Consider the following 13,778-nt stretch of genomic DNA (forward strand, 5'->3'; position numbering starts at 1 on the left):
AACAGGCAGTACGACCAGGAAAAACATTCACAGCACAAATATCACAAACTAATACCAGAATAAAGAGCTCTTACGACTCAATAATGAGACAAGCTGATGCAGTAATGGACAGATGCTTCTACCATACATTTCACAAAAAGACATACAAATAGTCTATAAGCACATGAAAAGATGCTGACATCATCTGTCATCAGGCGAAGAGAAACTAAAACCACAGTGAGATACTACTATGTATCTATCAGCATGTGTAAAACAAAAAGATGGGGCACATGAAGTGCTGGGGAGGGTGTGGAGCAACTGGAGCCCTCAGGCACTGCTGGTGAGAACATGAGACTCCAAGTACTCAGGAAAACATCTGAGCAGTCTCTTGCAAAGCTAAACGCAACATGTACTATGCGACCCAGCAATTCTGACACTCCGGCATTCACCCAAGGAAAATGAAAACACAGGTCCAAACAAAGACTTGTATATTAATGCTCGTGGCAGCTTTGACTGCAATACCTCCAAGCTGGAAACTGCTCAAATGGCCACCACAGGTAAATGGATCAACAAACTGGGTGGGGGGGACTAATTACGATACACCCAACATGGAAAATTTCAAAATGGTTATGTTAACCAAGCCAAAGGAGCCAGACAGTAAGCGGGGGGAAATATATATATATATATAAAATGCCATTACTCAAGGAAATTTTCAGGGGACGGAAACGGTTGTTGTCCTGTGCTGCCACTTTCAACAGAGGGGTGTGTGCGCGCATGTGCGTAAGAAACAAACACATCAAGCTGTACCCTTTAAACAGTGCAGTTCACTGAACAGCAATTAAGCCTCAACTAAGCTGTAAAAAGTTTTAATGTTGATGTATCTCAGGGCACTTGACAGGGTGAACCTTTCTCTGAATGACTAGATGACCACAGAGTTCACCATCCAAGCCAGGAAATTTTCTGCAAATCAAAGTGGGTGCTAAAAATAATTAACAACTATTAAATCATCTACAAGCGGGTGTGTCAACTGGCAGTGACAGGGAAGCCAGCACTTGCAGCTTTGGGAACAACAAACACCCAATCTACTCCTTGGTGTGATTAGATAACCTCATGCATATAGTAACCTGGTAAAGCTCACTCCTTAGAGGAGAGCACCAAGCTGGTGACAGCCTCAAGGGTCAGCTCTCCTGGACCCTTCCTTTCCGGTCAAGGAAGCAGTCCTATTTTTTCAATGTCAGGGATAGGACAGATGCCAAGGCTCCTGCCTCATGGTCAGTGTCCCTTCAGTCCCTCCAAAGGTGAGGAGGGAGCCACCTCCACTCCTATTTTCCAAATGTCCAATCACTCTGAGTCGCCATCATTAGGCCTTTGCAGACAGGGGACAATTCGGAAGCAGAGCAGACAGTGCCCGGATACCTGCCGCTTTTTTGACGCAACTGCAGCCTGGGTGGAGGTGAGCCCGCGTGCCCCCCGAGCAGTTTAGCGAAGGGAGAGCTCCCTGCCTTGCCCAAGCCCCTCTGCTCCTGGCTGCCTCTTGAGGTTTAGTTAAACCTTAGTCCTGTAAGAACTAGGACAGCAGTTCAGGATCACGTGCTTCTTTTTGAATTTACATTTCAAACCAGGTGCTTCATCAGTGGAAGAGGAGGGGTTACTGAGTCAAAAGCCAGCACCACCTCCCCACCACCAAGCAGGGAATTCTCTTAACTTCATAAAAAGTTGTTTCAAGACAATAAAATGATCCCACTACTCTATGTGCTCTGAAACAACAGATTATTCTGGAACAGAAAAGAAGGATTAAAAAAAAAATTATACCCTACAGAATGTACCATTTTCCTAACTTTCAAGAAAAAAAAAAAAAAAAACAGACACACAGGACTCAGCTTGATCACTTGGACATTTACCAAATATTTACAAAACCTAGACATTTACCTGAACATTTACTAAAGAATATCAGGTAAAGAATGACTAAAATTATTAATTTCTTGGCCAACCTAAGAAAAATTCAATCCATCTATGTTACCCTCTCCACTATTTATTTTCTCAAAGAACTCTTTGCAGAAGTCCTAGAGTCAAACTACAGTCTCTCAACTGTCCTTTGTTTCATCTGTCACTTGTGAATAAAGACAGTCAGAAGTGTTAACAATGAACACACACCTATATACACAAGCATACATACACACATACCACACATACACACACACCCCCAACAGCATTGTGAAAACGGCTTAAATTTCATAAATGCAACTCCTACTCAATAATAACACACAGCCCAGGCAAGTAACAGCGTCCTCTCCCACCCTCAATTCTAAATATACTTAACAGACACCGCAATTAGTTCCACCGCTCACCAGCCAGGCTGCCAGAAGACAGTGTTCTTTCTCTGTGCCTGCTTGGAGCAGCTGTAAGAACCAAGCGCTGAGCCCTCACGTGGAATACCCAGCTCTTTGGACCTTTGGTGTCACAGAGCAGGTGCTGCCTTCAGCAAAACCCCACACTTAGCAAACACACAGCCACCAATTTGGCTCAAAGCCACTTCTTCCTGCTTCTTGAAACTGAGAACACAGAGTGGATTATAAAGTATTGGGTTCACTAGAGTAGCTTCTGCCTGCAGCTGTTCTCCTAGCCCTGCTCCACCGTCCAAGGCGTGTTTTAACAATCAGAGCACTTTATTCACTAAGCACCTACTACGTGCCAGGTGCTGCTGTCCCCCCCCCTCCGCCCCCCCCGCAAGGAGTGTGACTGAGCTGCCCCTGCTTTTCCAACGGGAGAGTGAGGCTACAGGTGTGAGAAGCTAGGATCGTGCAGCTGATGGCTGACACAGCCAGGGCGGGAGGACTGGGTCTCCCGAGCTCTGTGTTCAGGCGGGGAGCAGGGCAGTGCACTCAGACGGCAGGAGCCGCTGTCCTCACACAGGCCTTCCCGTCTGGCAGGGCTTCTGCAGGACTCATGGGACAGCCCCGGCCCACAAGCACAACCTTCCCACCCCAGATCCAGGCCAGCAGTCACAGAAATTGGGAAGAGCTTTTCCATGTGAGGAAATCTGCCAATTATATATATAGCTTTTCCTCTCTCTGAGCCAAACTGACTGGTGCAGGGGTTTTGCCCAGGAAATATCTGAGCTCCAAACAAGCTGGAAAGGAAAACTGATGTTGAAATCAGGATAAAGGTCATGGTTGCTCACCAAACGAGCAGCGCCTGACCACCCCACAGGCTGACATCTGCTGGGAACAGCTGAGAGACTCGGGTCTGGGGTTTGTAGGCCCCACGCAGGCCTGCAAAGGGACTCCAGTGCACTCAACAGACTCGAATGCCGAATAGACGAGATTTAAAACAACTAAAAAGACTAGATAAATCCATTACATAGCTTCTTTTCTATTTAGGGTTACCGTGTGTGCGTGCTAGGCTGCTTCAGCCATATCTGACTCTGTGCGACCCTACAGACAGTAGCGCACCAGGCTCCTCTGTCCATTGGATTCTCCAGGCGAGAATACTGGAGTTGGGCTGCCATGCCCTCCCTTCAGGGGATCTTCCCGACCTAGGGATCTAACCTGTGTCTCTTACGTCTCCTGCATTGGTAGGCGGGTTCTTTACCACCAGCACTAGCTGGTTACAGGGTTACCAGGTTCAGTTCAGTTCAGTCGCTCAGTCGTGTCCAACTCTTTGCGACCCCATGAATCGCAGCACGCCAGGCCTCCCTGTCCATCACCAACTCCTGGAGTTTACTCAAACTCATGCCCATCGAGTCGGTGATGCCATCCAATCATCTCATCCTCTGTCGTCCCCTTCTCCTCCCGCCCCCAATCCCTCCCAGCATCAGGGTCTTTTCCAATGAGTCAACTCTTACCAGGTTATAACTAATTAAAATATGAAAAGTAAAATATAAAGGAAAACCAAATGTTAATGTAAAATAAGATAATTAAACAAAGGTATGGCTGGACGGCATCGCTGACACAATGGACAAGAACTTGGCCAAGCTCCAGGAGATGATGAGGGACAGGGAGGCCTGGCGTGCTGCAGTCCATGGGGCTGCAAAGCATCAGACACGACTGGATGACTCAACAACAGCAACATAAAGCTTATAGCTTTAATTACATTTGTTTTCTCTTTACATTCTATTTTTCCTGTTTTTATTAGTTATTTGCCCGATAATCTTAAGGATAATTCTTTCCTGATACCTACTCTTCAGTTGCAGATGCTATTTTTAACACTACCTATAAAGTTAACCTCATCTGAAATTCTTTGGGATTTGAATAAAACAAAATAGCTGCTAAGTGTTAGCAAGTTGAACCCTATTACTTTCCTACTAGTAGTGATGAATGGTGGTGGAGATAAAAACTAGGAAACACTTAGAGAACACTTTTTTGCCATCCCAATGACAAAGGTTCTATTATAGCATTACCCCCATTTCACAGATGAGAAAACTGAGTCTACGAAGTATCTTGCCTTAAGTCATCGAGTTAAAAAAGGAGACCACCTTCATAATACACCTCACAAAATACCATGAAACATTTTACCCAGAGTACTGTGGGGGAAGGAAGCTATAAATACAGACATGTAAAATAACTCCTCTCTATGTATGATGCGGTATCTCTGGCATAGTCATTTTAGGCAGGATGACGCTATGAGTGAAGCCCGCTGGATCCCTGTGCCAACGGCCATATGCTGTAGCCACATGACTAAACAGAAGGGCCAGGTCATACTTTTCGGAAATCACATGAAATCTCAACATGGTATTTTGCAGAGTAGCAGCCCTCTTAAACATGTATATCCTAAATGCAATTCTCATTCAATTTCTACTGAAATTATACTGAAACCTGGAACGTCTTTTTTGTCCCATGGACCCCTTTTGGCAGTCTGGAGAAGCCTATGGAGACTTCTCAGAATGTCTCTGGATGTAGAAAATGAAATACCATTGCAATGAAAATCAACTTTAATCAAATAGTCAAATCCACAGACCCCTTGTGGGGAGCAAGGTCCATGAACCAAGATAAAAAAACCTCTGCCAGCAGCACGCTTTCTTCTCTCCTCCCTCTCCCAAAAGGGGTTACAGGGGTGACTGGCTCTCCAGCAGTCATCCTGAACCAGGAGAATCGATTTCTGGAGGGACCCAGATGATGCTGTGCAACCACATGCTGATCAAGGCCTGCCTCTTCTTGTGAAGGAAAATAAAACTTCACACACTCACACCATTCTTACTTTGACAACTTCTCTTTTAACAAGTGGATGGAGTGAGTTGAATAGTGCCCTCCAAAAGAATATGTCCATGTTCTAATCCCCAGAACCTGTGACTGTGAGCTAACTTGGAAAAAAGAGTCTCTGTAAACATAATTAGGGATCTTAGGGTGGAATCACCCTGGGTTATCTGGGTGGTTCTAAATCCAGTGACAACTGTCCTCCCAAGAGACACAAAGGAGGACACAGTGGAAGGCCGAGAGAGTCCTGCAAAGATGCAAGGAGAGACGGGGGTGATGCCTCACCAGCCAAGGGACACCCAGAGCCGCTGGAAGCCAGACGAGGCAGGGAACAGAGTCTCCCCAAGACCACGGTAGGGAGCACAACCCTGCCAACGCCTCGATCTCAGACTTCTGGCCTCCAGAAATACGACAGCATAAATTTCTATTGTTCTAAGGCATGTGGCAATTTGTCATGGCAGCCCCAGGAAAACAGAGCAGCCAAACCTACTTCTAATAAATGTACCTTTATGATTTTCTAAACATTCAATACTAAAAAGTAAACATACACTCCCTTTCACATATGCAGTACTGTATATGGCATTAAGCAGAAACAGCCCTCTAAACACGCGTATCTTAAATTTAATTCTCATTCAGCTTACATCGAAAACTCTTTATTTTCCATTGCCATTATTGGGCCAATCCATCTTCCTGAAATTTAAGAATAAATCAAGAGCATGTCCTTCCCTTCACTCTGTTCCTACTTCATGCCAACAAGCATTCCCTTCTTTCTTCCTGTACTCTGCCCAAGCCCCATCTGCTTCCTCCAACCATCCTTCACCCCTCACACCAGCGTGTTCTCGACTTCACTGCCCTTCTCCAGGCTGTGCCGCCTGCAGGGCTCATGATCCAACTTTCTGCTCGCATTTTCTCCCCCACCAGCCCGGTCTCTGACACCAGGGTTCCCCCAGTCCGTCTGCTTCCTCGTCACCAAACCCAGCCCGGTCTCCTCCTTTCCTTCACTAGAGGCACACGGCACGCTCACCGGAGATTCTGCGTGTTCGGGATACGTGAAAGTTTCAGAGATGAGGTCAGGTAAGCAGAAATTAAAAATACAGAAGTCCTCTTGCTCAAAAATGAACGTGTAAACCCGAACCACACCAGAACCACACAGAGCAGAGGAAGTGTCATCTTCTCAGCCTCAGGTAAGGCAACGGAGGTGAGAAAGGCCACACAGCGAAGCAGAGACTGCCTTCAGGAACACCTGCCCTCTCTCCTGGGCACGGAGACTCTGCACGGAGCGGCTCCACAGGGGAGGCCACGCTCGTTTTCCCAACGGCCCCTCCTGTGACCGAAGACGCCTGCACTAAGATTATCTGTACCAGGAGAAACTGAAACCATTCTACGTCCCTAAAACTGCAGGAGTAAATAAAACTGATCAACCATGACTCGTTCACACGATGAAATACCCACAACTAGAAAGGTGGTCATCGGAGATGCTCACCACGTGGAAATGCTTATCTGATGAAATAATAACTGAAGCCAAAGTATAAAATTACACATACGCTGATGTGTGTATAACATATGCAAGATGCAACATCTATCTGTGAAGAAGTCTGAAGGAAACGTGAAAAGAAGAAAGCCGCTGCTGAGCTACTGCAGGCTTTTTTTTTTTCACTTTAAATTTCCTTTAAAATCATCATTACGATTTAAACACTTTTAAGACAGACAACCCTGGTGGGCAGTGGCTAAGACTGTGCTCCCAATGCAGGGGGCCTGGGCTCGATCCCTGGTCAGGGAACTAGATCCCACAGGCCACAACCAAGAGCTCACATGCTGCAACTAAGACCCGACATAGATAGATTAAAAGAATATTTTTAACAAATAATCAATACTTTAAGCGGCCCCTCCCCCAGGCCCGCTCATACAGCCCCTCCGCAGTAGAAGCTTCACTCCCCAGGTGGGTGCCTGCGCTGTTTCTTTCTCCTCTCACACTGTCCTGGGCGGCCTGCTCCGTGTGACACCTGTCACAGGGCACAGTCACAAGTCTGTTCACATCCAACAGCCTGGAAGCTGGCTCTAAGCACAGGGAATGCGTGTTTCCACCTCTGTCCACCTTCAGACACCCAGCAGAGTTTGCCACAAGGACCGCTGAAAGAAGGGAAGACAGGTCTTTCTGAAAAACTGTGCCTTTTCCAATTGATTTCTATGTGATTTCAGAAATCAGGTTGCCAGGGTAAAGCCTGACTTGCCCAATTATCTCTGTCTTCTGCAGGAGTAAACCTGGAAACGCCCACACAGCAAAGGGGGCCGGCCGTTCCCAAAGCTGCTCACCAACCAGAGTCCAAAAGCCCCAGCTCCGGGAGCCCCAAGGCTCTGTCACTCCCACTTCTCTGTAAGTGGGTAACAGGAGCCAAAGGGGGGTCTGGCCCAGGGGACAATCTGCAGTAGTGGACGTTTGTTCCAGGGCGGGGGTGGAAGGAGTGCAAAGAAGAAACAATTCAACCTCCTCTCTGAACATAGAGGACCAAGAGAACCGCCGTCCCGGCTCTGGCTCTTCACAGAGCCGGCAAGAGCCCCACTCAGGGACAGCAAGCTGTGAAAGGCAGGCCCGGCCGTGGCTCGAGACTCAGAGGCCACCGGTCGCCAGGGAGCCTGCGCCCCACTCGCCATCACAGTCTGCGGGTCCCCGGTCCGGCTGCCCCTCGAAGTCAGGCAAAGTTTGGAAAAATCACTCACTTGTAAGTCAGCAGCAGGCTCTCCGGGGAAGGTTCCTGAACCTTTTCTGAAGTTCTAAAGGGCTCTCAGGCAGGGCCGAGGCTGGGAATCGCTGCCCCAGGGAGCAGAGGTGGCTATGTGCTCCCTCTGACCACGACATGAACAAGGTCTCGTGGAAGAGAGTGCCCGCGCCCTACCTTCTGAGGGGTGCACCAGGCCTGCCGGAGGAGTTCGGGGAGAGGGCCGCCAGTGGAGGGGCCCCAGACGCCAGTGCCGGCAGGCACATGTGCACAGGGTGTTCGCTGCCCACAAGGGGCGAGGCTGGGAGGGGCCGGAGCACCAGGTCCCCTGGACGCAGCAGATAAGAAACGAGGCATCACGAGAGGACTCAGTGCTGTCAAACACGGGCAGGAGACGCCTCTTTCTCATGGCTCTGTATTCACGTACATTCCAGTAAAACTCGTCTTTCCTCTTCAAGACCCACCTCCGCTGCGGCACTGCTGTGACTCTGGTGGGAACGAACAGACTGTCCAGTGCCTGGCCAGCGAGACGTGGTCAGGGTGGTGACGCTCCATCTAAGAAACACAAGGACACCAAACCCAAGAACACTCCCTACAGCCCTATCGTTGACAACAGCAACTACTTTCATCACGTTGCATTAATTCATCTGACCCTACCGACACCCCCAAGCAGGTTCTGCTATCACCCCTACTCCTCAGATGAGGACCCCCAGGCGCAGAGCCGAGTGCGATCTGCCCGAGGTCAGCCAGCAGGTGAGAGGCTGAGTGGGCACCCGTGCCCTGCTCCCTGGTCCTCCCAGGGAGCCCGGCTCCCGTACCAGCCCCACTGCGGGCACTTTCAGAGATAAGGAAAGGACTGAATGCAGCCCTGCCATCTAGGGTCTCACACCTGGGAAATAAACACAGACCCCGAACATTCAGAGTCCATGCCTCCTCCGGGACCCCGGAGTCTGGAAATCCCACATGGCACTCAATCTCCCCCGTAAATGAAGCAAACCGTAACTGCCCACGTCACAGCGCACACACAGGCAGCTGCCCCGGGCGCCCTCCCTGCAGAGCAGGGCCCAGCTCTCCCCTGCGAGCAGCCTCCACCCCCGCGAGTGCGGACCGTGGGGGCACCCAGAGGCCCCACCCACCAGCCCTGGGACTCGGGGTAACGCTCGGCCACACCAGAGAGCCGTGGGCGGTGCCGGGGTCACGGCAGGTGGGCGGGCGCGGGGAGACACTGCCTTCTCTAAGGGGGACACCAGGCGGGGAGCCTGTGATGCCCGGGTGCCCCCGCCTGCAGTCGGCCATCCACCTGCCCCTGCGTCCACAGTGGCTCCTGTGTCCACCTCAGACGACATCCCTCTGTCCTACTGCACTGAGAAAATCGTTACTAAACTAAATTCGGCTCTGACTCTGCTTCCCTCAGAGGGCCAGGGCCTCTGATACCAGGCACCATGAAGTCAGAGTCCGAGGTGACGATTCCAAGTATGGAAGCCGCCACGTGGCCCTAGTGGGGGGCAAGGGTGTGGAGCGGCTGCAGGCAGGGCACACATCATGTGACTGTCAGGCTGGGGCAGGGCGCTCGCTAAAAAGCATCCATCACTAACAGCTCAGTGCCCGTCTTCCTTCTGTACTGTTCCTAAATTGTGCAGGACCAAGAGTGGCACTGGCAACAAGGAGACCAGGGTCGAATTCCTCTGCCCGCCAGGCCCAGGTCCCCACCTACCCTCCCTCACCGGCCACAGAAGAGGCCGCCCGTCTGACCTCCTCACGCCCACCTTGTTCACCCCTTCCCTGCAGCAGCCATGACAAAACCCAATGGCTTTACAGATCTTACTGGCTTGCAATACACGTGGCAAAAGGTCCACCACGGCCTGGAATGCGCTTCACCTCTGCCCTCTGCCCGCCTCGCCACCCTCCCAGGCTTGGCTCCCTCTGGCAGGAACCGCTCTGACCCCGGACCCCTGACGCTGCTGCCACAGCCCGCTCAGCCTCGGGTCTTCCCACGTCCCCCCAGCCATGCTCCCCCACAGGAAGGCCTCCCCTGACACCAGCTGCAGCCAGAGCTGTTTCCTTCTTGGCCTCTGCTCCTGACTGCTCAGCACCCGCTACTCACCTGGGACTATTTGGAGCGTGAAGGAAGCTCTCACTGATACCAGCGCCTGTCAAGACAGGGCTCTCAGGTGAAATCAGAGGGTGAACAGAGCCAAACACCCTGGAACAGGTCACTCTGACGTGTAACTATGGGCACCTACTGTGTGTCAGCAGTGGACCAACCAGACAAAAATCCCTTGCTCGCACGTGGCGTTATGTTACAGCTTTTAACAAAAGAAGCAAAAGCAGATTATACAGAGCGAAGTAAGCCAGAAAGATAAAGACCATTACAGTATACTAACACATATATATGGAACTTAGAAAGATGGTAACGATAACCCTATATGCAAAACAGAAAAAGAGACTCAGATGTATAGAACAGACTTGTGGACTCTGGGAGAAGGCGAGGGTGGGATGTTTCAAGAGAACAGCATCAAAACATGTATATTATCTAGGGTGAAACAGATCACCAGCACAGGTTGGGTGCATGAGACAAGTGCTCGGGCCTGGTGCACTGGGAAGACCCAGAGGGATCGGGTGGAGAGGGAGGTGGGAGGGGGGACCGGGATGGGGAATACATGTAAATCCATGGCTAATTCATTTCAATGTATGACAAAAACCACTGCAATGTTGTAAAGTAATTAGCCTCCAACTAATAAAAATAAATGGAAAAAAAAAAAAAAAGAAGCAAAAGCAGGTGGACTCGAGCAGCGACACTCCGGGGAGGGATGGTGGGGGTGGGGGCGGGGTGAGGCCGGAGTCTCACTGAGCCCCACTGCTTCAATTTGTTTCTGCTGCTTTCCAAAACTTCAAGTAACTTTAAAGGAGGTGGTGACATTCCATCAAATGTTTATTAAAACAGAACCCAGGTTTAAAATGATGGAACACTGACTTGAAGAAAAAAGTAAACAAAAGCACTTAAACTCTTAACTGCCCCACAACTCCTGGAACGCTCCACAGCTCCAGGCTGCTGCGGGAAGATTATAAAAGAAGCCAGCCAGGACTTGAAGACAGCTAAAATCACTAAAGAGAGATCAGAGATGGCTACATCGCGGAGGGGGTACATCTGAAGTCAATGAAAACATCTGGATACCCAAAAGCAAATGCAGGTGCTCAAAGGATAATCTCCCCCTGAGGCACGACAAAGATGAGGTTAACCAGAAAGCGTTTTTAAAATACTTTCTCTATCAAACAAGAATAAGTCAAGATAAAAACAAAGTAAGAAGAACAGGAAAGCTATGCTGAAACAGGGGTGAAAATCACACGTAGAAGCACTAAGAAATGCAATTAGATTTGTATCCAATTATACAATTTGATAAACAGAGAAAACAAATTAAAACAATGCAGAAAAGCATAACAGACATGGAAGATGAAGCATGCACGCGCGCACACACACACACACACACACACACGCAGCCCTGCACGATCCCGAGGCCCCTGGTCCCTGCAACTCATTTACCCGGCCTGCTGCTCAGAGGCGGAGTGCTTGACACCTCATCCACCTCGCCCTGGGCCAAGCTGAGCACACCCATGTCACTGCCCACTCTCCACCACCACCACCACCACCCCCTACCCCGTACCTTGAACCAGGGGCCTGACCTTCCTCTTTCTCTTCACCCTCCATATGGCAGCCAGAGCAAATCATCCCAACACTGCAAATCTGGGACTCTTGCCAAATGGAACTAGTCAATGGACAGGCTGAAGGCGACGTCCCAAACCCTTCCCGCACCTATGGTCTTTCTCCCTCAGGCCTCGGCAGGCCGCACGGCCCTTCCTTCACCTCTCTGTACAGTCTGAACTGCAGCCCCCACCGCACCTTTTGCACATGCTACGCCCTGGACCTAACCCATTCCAGGGCGCCAAGTGTGACTCACATGCACAAACTCATACACTCTGTTCAGCTGACTTTCCACTAATCACTCTTCAAGTCTCAGTTAAAACATCACCTCCTCAGGGGCAGTCTTCCCCACCCCTCCGCCAGACCAGTGAGGACCCAGCTTATCATACTTCCCACGCAGCCTTACTTCCATACGTATTGCCAGTCTCAGCCTGTAATTAGACCTCGCTGTGAGTCACTGAGCCCCCTTGAATACAAGCTTGATGACAAAGAGCCCTTCTCCATTTCTGCCCACCACTGAAATTTATCATTGAGTATGGTATGTGGTCCAGAGACCCTGCACAGAAAGATGTTGAAACAATGAGTGAATGAACATGCAGAACTCCCAAAGAACAAGACAAAGCACATGAACCAGAATTACAGAGATAAGACCATTTTTCAAAGTTGGAAAACCAAAAACAGGGACTGGAAGCCAGCAGGTTCTACATATCAGACAAATTTGTGAGCAAAAAGCAATATTCCTCAAGATAAAAAGAGAATCCTACAAGATTTCAAACAGAAACGTACAGATAACTTCAGAGATGGTAACAACATGAAGGCTAGTTCAATGCCTCCCCTGTGACACCAGCAACAGAAAGCAGTGCGCTGTTAGAGGCATCCGCTGAAAATCCCACGTTTTGGTTCCTTGGTGAGAAGCAGAACATTTTCCATTATTTTACTTCCGTGTTGCTCAGTCCTTACTTTGAAAGGAGCGACCGAGTGGCTGGAAACAAAGCGCTGAGAGGCGCGAGCCGCGTGGCTAAGCGCTGTCTGCTGCAAAGCTCACCAAAACGCGATGTCACCATGCGGGCTGGCTACAGGCAGAGACACCGTGAGAACACCTGTGCGCTGCGAGTGTGTGAAAAGCAAGAAGGAAAACTTCAACACAAACCACTGTCAAAAACAAAGGCAAACAGTGCACACAGCACTCACAAAAATGCAAGACAGAAGGGAGGTGCCAAGAAAGCATGAACTCACAACACAGCCAGGTGCGGAAACACAGCAGTCAGACACGTAAAAACTGACCAGCAGAAAATGCCACATGTTCACCACTACTAGCAGACTGTTTCACAACGAACAAATTCTAACAACCTACTGTTTACAAGGATTAAATCTAAAATAACAAGGAAAAATAAAGAAAACAGTAAGGGTGGAGAGGGAAGTAAGTATGTCAATTAAATTGTGAACAAAGGAAAGAAAGTATGACAATATTAATATCAAACAGAGAACATGGTCATGGCAAAGATTAATCAGTATTAAAAAAAAAATGTGACTTTATTAATAGATGATTGATTACTCAGTAATGAGGGTATTAACATTTACTTACATGCTTAAAAGAACTTCAAAAATAGAGCAGGTGAGAACTGTTAGAAATATGAGAATAAAAGGATGAATTTAATTGTCCTGAAAGAGATTAACTTCTCATTATCAGTCTGTGGGAGAAGAAGTTATAAAAGTAAGGTCCTAAGAAGACTGAGCAACAAATTTCCTAAGTTGCGATAAAGACCAAATTTTATTCCCTATAGTCAATACATTATCTTTCAAGTAAATGGGATCTAACATTTCATAATGAGTGATCTTTTCTTTTTTTAATTGAGGTATAGCTGATGTACAATATTATATATAAGTTTCAGGTGTACAACACAGTGATCACAACTTTTAAGGGTTATATTCCATTTATAGTTATTATAAAATATTGGCTATACACCTTGTGTTGTTTGTATATAGTGAGTGATCTTACTGTCAGATACTTATAAATATCATGCAGTGATGAGATACAGAAAAAAAACAAACTAGTGACAAGTGCCAATTGACAAGTGGAAGCCAAAAAGGCTCAGAAGCTGAACGGAGCTTTTGAACACCACCACAGGGCTGGCGGAGACGATGGAATTCAGAGACCAACGGAGAACGAATAAATGCCAAGACTCCTAG

At 48.6% G+C, this 13,778-nt stretch overlaps 1 protein-coding gene across 4 annotated transcripts in view; it reads right to left on the reverse strand.

The window, feature by feature from the left end:
* DGKD (diacylglycerol kinase delta) overlaps positions 1-13,778 on the reverse strand; it is a 105,476-nt gene that overhangs the window by 50,280 nt on the left and 41,418 nt on the right. Inside the window, exon 1 of one of the 4 annotated variants that reach the window (XM_020893899.2) lies at positions 2,328-2,409. The exons of the other annotated variants lie outside the window; for them this stretch is intronic. The gene's annotated coding sequence lies outside the window, so the exon portion shown is untranslated. Of the gene's footprint in view, positions 1-2,327; positions 2,410-13,778 lie in introns of those variants that run through there. 4 annotated transcript variants of the gene reach the window in all.

Source organism: Odocoileus virginianus, chromosome 5 (genome assembly GCF_023699985.2).
Source record: "Odocoileus virginianus isolate 20LAN1187 ecotype Illinois chromosome 5, Ovbor_1.2, whole genome shotgun sequence".
NCBI lineage: Eukaryota > Metazoa > Chordata > Mammalia > Artiodactyla > Cervidae > Odocoileus > Odocoileus virginianus.